This window comes from Pinus tabuliformis, chromosome 7 (assembly GCF_031772625.1).
Source record: "Pinus tabuliformis cultivar Carrire ecotype Pingquan chromosome 7, CPIR1, whole genome shotgun sequence".
In the NCBI taxonomy this organism is placed as follows: domain Eukaryota; kingdom Viridiplantae; phylum Streptophyta; class Pinopsida; order Pinales; family Pinaceae; genus Pinus; species Pinus tabuliformis.
This window is the reverse complement of record NC_142293.1, coordinates 1,807,300,729-1,807,305,679: the sequence shown is the minus strand read 5'-3', so window position 1 is coordinate 1,807,305,679 and position 4,951 is coordinate 1,807,300,729. Positions and strand designations below refer to the sequence as shown.

Below are 4,951 nucleotides of genomic sequence, written 5' to 3'. Positions count from 1 at the left end.
AAAGCATCAATATGGATGAAAAAAATATAATGATCCAATCTAGATCAATAAGACACACACATACATCACAAGCGGTACAACAAGAAATTGAGGATATTGAGTAGAAGGTGGTGGAAGAGCACGAAGATATATCAAACAAAGAGGTGCTTGAATCCATTTCTCATTGTATATATAATTTGGGCTTAGAAAGAAGGAGGTGCAACCACTATTTACTTACTATAGAGTTGTATTGGAAGCTCAAAGAAAAGAAATGTTGGAGAATGTTTTATTGGACCAGAATGCAAATTGAGATGAGCTCCACCTCAGGATGGAGGAACAACATTTAATCCATGAAATTATGGACTAGCACTTACAATGAATTGAGTGAGTTCTCTTGCACGATGGTAACCCTCCTCTCATTGATCCTACTCGAACTGATAATTTAGGTCTCATCATTTCCATAATCTTTTCTCTTGATGTCAGTTAGTTGGTTTTTCTTGCTACAACCCATGGGCATGTGTTTTTGGTTTTATGTTAAGTTAGTCCATACAGCCATGTATTGCAATTTTTTGTTTTGTTTTAGCCAAAAAATCATAAATACTTTCCCAATTTTGATAAACTTTTGCTAAGTCTCAAGTTCTACGTTTAGTCTAGTTTCGCTAAGTCTCAAGTTCTACGTTTAGTCTAGTTTCTAAACAAGTAAATCACTACAATGTGCATAACTTTTTGATCATATATAATCTAAATACAACTTTTATTAAATATAAAAATTAAACTTACAAAATAAATAATTGTATTAAAATTACTTTAAAATTTAAAGTATTGATAATATAAAAAAAATAAGAACATTTATACTAATATAAATAAATAAATAAATCAATTTTATTATAATGTAATTTTCTTATTTTGATGAAAAATAATATAAACATATAGGTGTTTTTCACATATATAATTAAATTAATTTTATAAACTATTAAAAAAAATTGTACTTTTATTTTACATAAAACATTTAAACAAAAATAAATACTCAAATGTAAATTACATAATGTAATTCTTTGTTGCCAATCTTCCAATATTAGTGTGAAGCATATTCCATATGCTATATAACATATTTTATTTATTTATTTGAAGGTCTTTTTTAGCTCCAGCGTGCTCCATATCAAGCTCCCTCGCACACCTGCTGCAGAAATTGGACACCAAAATCATTTGTACGGCTTCCTTTAAGGATGTGGCGCAGAAGAGATTTGAGTGTCTTCCATAACTTCCCCACTTGAAGAGGGGAGCCAAAGACACCAGAAGTAAATTGAGAACGCTTCTGATCTTTCCTTCTTTTTGAATGGAAAAACAGGGAAATTGCCCCTTCTCGTCTTTGAAGTGTTCCAACACCTCTGGTATTAATGCATAATGTATTGACCAGCAATGTCTGCACACAGATGGCAGTTGGCAGCTGTCGTGAAGAAATTTCAACATGCCTGGAGGTTGGAGGGGCAACATTTTTGCTGATCTGAACTCAAGTGTATTAGGGTTTGGAACTCTTCAACGACATGGACACCAGGTGTTTTCAGGTATATAACAACATCTTTGTACAAGTCTCTACCTGTAGATATTGATTGTTAATACTTAATATCAGAGGTGTTGGAATACTTCAAAAACCAGAAGGTGCAGGTTCCCTGATTTTCCATTGAAAGAGTAGGGAAGAGTCCCCAATTTATTTCGGAAGTCCTTCGTTCAAGTGAGAAAGTTATGGAAGAGGCTGAAATCCTCTCCACCATATATTTAAAAGAAGCCGTCCAAAAGATTCCGCCTCCAATTTTATACCGCAGGTGAGGCAGAGGGCTTGATATGAAGCACTTAAAACAGATCTTTAAATAAAATCTGTCCAAATTCAGGTAGCGAAGTTTTCATCGGTTACATTTAAAACTTGGAAGCTCATCATAATGAATCTAGTGAGGAAAGTCTCACTAGAGGGCTTGGGATTTACAGAAATCTGCTATTTTACATCTGTTTACATCTGCAAGTTTTTAATGATTTCTTTAAAGAACCCTCAAACATTGAAAATTTTCACGGAAGGGTTTTGGATTTACAGAACCCTCAAACATTGAAAATTTTCACTGAAGGGTTTTGGATTTACAGAAATGGCCGTGACCCCTAGAGCCTTCTGACTCGCCTTGTTATCTTTTGAACAACAACAGATTGCCGTGTGTAGCAAAGGTTTTCGGATATAGGGTATTGACGAGCCGGAACTTTAGCCCGGTGCTGTGTCTCCACGCATAGAGTGAAGAAACCCTATAGGCTCAGGTTTGGCAGGGTTGTTCTGCAGGAGATCCGAAAGTTTCCATATTGTGATGGAGATGATTGTCAAGTGTCTGATAAAATGCCTAATCAGCAGTTGACAATGACAGTGAAGGCAGCTGGGAAGTCCGCCCCGGAAACGGCTAGAGTGAAGAACCCCATAGGCTCAGATCTGACATGATTGTTCTGCGTGAGGTCCGAAAGTTTCCATATTTTGATGGAAATGATTGCCAAGACAAAAGGGCTGTAGCGTAAGAATCTGATGAATTATCTGACTGCCAAGTCTTTGATCCCTGGTAATTCTTTGAAATAATGCATTTGAAGCGTTTCAAGTAATTCTTGTTTAGCAATTATTTGGGAAATAATGCATTTGAAGCGTTTCAAGTAATTCTTGTTTAGCAATTGGCCCACGGGGCTTTGGATTTACGGTGAATGGGTGCGCTGTTAAGGCACTCGCGATAAGTCACCGGTTCAAATTCCGCGTGGGTACTTAGGTTAGTCTTAACTAGAAAAAAAAAAAATTCTTGTTTAGCAATTATTTGGGCAGATCCTGATGACAAGGATTTCAGCGACGATAAAGATGATATACGGAAATTCTTGTGCATGTGGAGAATTTAACATTATGGGGTTGATTTATGACAGAATTTTAAGTTTTTCTATTAATTTATAATATAATTTGGTGTGGCATTCTGGATTGATTTATGACAGAATTTTAAGTTTTTCTATTAATTTATAATATAATTTGGTGTGGCATTCTGGAGTAAAGTTTTTTTATAAGGTTAAATTATTTTGATTGTACGGTTATTGATGATGATGATGGTTAAAGTCCACTGAGACCAAACTTTGGTCTCTTGGACCTACAGAAATTAATTATTTTGTTTGATTTAAGATTTTATTCTTATGCTCAAAAAGCTTGGAGAGAAGCCTCCACACTGTAATTTTGACAATATAAAAGGTTAGGAAGGTCAATGTTGCAACAAAGATTTTGAAACTAAGATCTAATGTGGTTGTACGCGGGGCACTCTAAGAGAAAGTGATTTTCATCCTCGATGTTTATATTCTCATAGAGATGGCAGAACCTTTCCATCCATGGTGTTTTAGGAATTGCCCAACGACGCGTTTCACTATGGAACTCATGAGAGTTCGTTCTAATCTTGGCCATATTAATTTTCTTCTTTGAGCTAGTTAAAACAGAGAAATACTTTTGATATTCTAGGGTGGGGTTGATGACCTCATAATATCTTAATTTTCTTTTAGCTGCTAGATCTTTTTCACACCACATTTTTTCTTTGAACTTAGAAGTAACAATATTTTTAATGTTATTAATGTTTTGCAATGCAACATTCTCGTCGATCTCCCAATGGTTTAACCAGGCCCTAGTGTCTTCATATCAACCTCGTTTGAGCCTTAGGTGGTTTTGGCTGGAATTTAAAGCTAGCTTAGGAAGTCTATGGTCTCCTATGTTATTGAGTTTGTGTTTGTACAACAAAAGCCTAGTCATAGCTAGGCTCTCGATAGGGGAAAGACCCACTTCTATAATGAGAATAGGATAGGGTGTGTTGCTTTTAATTTTGAGGTTATACGTTATAAAACACTTTTGGATTTGCTCAATCTTTCTCCAAGATTCTCTAGAGATGCTACAACCCCAAACCTCACATCCATATGGGTATAATTTTGAATTTAGTGATACATTTTAGTGTAAGAATGTGATTTCTTCATTTAAAATGTTTTTTGAATGTATAATGGATTCAACACCATGAAAAGTCTATAGAGATAAAGATTTTGCAAATTCCAACTGAACTTTATGATTCTAAGAAACCTTTGCCAAAATATAGACTACACTTTATCATATAGATAAAAATTCAACTCTTACATTGGTATAGTGATGTGGTGGGCATTGGGGTATCTTTTAGGGATGTAGTGGGTCATGCTTTGAAACCTTCACTTATTTCTAGTGTGTATATGGTAAAGCAAAATGAAGAGGTGCTAATGATGGAGATTATAGCATTAGAGGTTACTTATCCACATTCTTTATATAACAAAATTGTTGTTATTTAATGAGTTTTGGCTTCTCAATTCTATGTTATATAAGTGGATTCATTCATCTTCTATGTTATATAAGTGGATTCATTCATCTTAGACAAAGATTTATGAAACTTTTTCTTTCTTTCAAAAGTTTTTTTGTTTTTGGTTTTTTATCATGTTGATTATTAGAGAGATTTTTTAGAATGACCCTTGGTTTTGGGGAAACACTAGGCTTTTTATATCTCAGTTTCCAGATTTAGATCCTCTATGTTAATAACAACAATTCTAGTTTGTGTTAATCTTTCTACTTCGCCATCACATTTATGACATTTATCCATGTTTGAAGATACTGTGAACTCCTTGGGCACTTAAAATTAAAATCAAATCAGATATTGAGAGAACTTTGGTGGGACTATGTACATATGTTTACATTTATTTCAAGATAGACCTTGAAAAGGGTCTTTTATATAGAGTGCTTCTCATATTATGATTATGAGAACACAACATTGCATTATTGAATATGTCATCCCCTAGGCCCTCTACAAGCTAGATGTCCCCAAGCTCAAGCTCATCATCTTAGAAAAGAATGAAGAAATTAAAATGGGAGGACTTTTTTTAAATTTGAAGAAATCACAAGTGTCAATTAGGGGATCTG

General features: G+C 34.4%; 1 long non-coding RNA gene across 1 annotated transcript; it reads left to right on the top strand.

Moving 5' to 3' along the window:
• The first annotated feature begins 1,070 nt into the window (after positions 1 to 1,070).
• Positions 1,071 to 2,669, top strand: LOC149255595 (uncharacterized). The gene is made up of 2 exons (XR_016267251.1): positions 1,071 to 1,544; positions 1,636 to 2,669. It is a non-coding gene; the product is annotated as an uncharacterized LOC149255595 (long non-coding RNA).
• Positions 2,670 to 4,951: the final 2,282 nt, after the last annotated feature.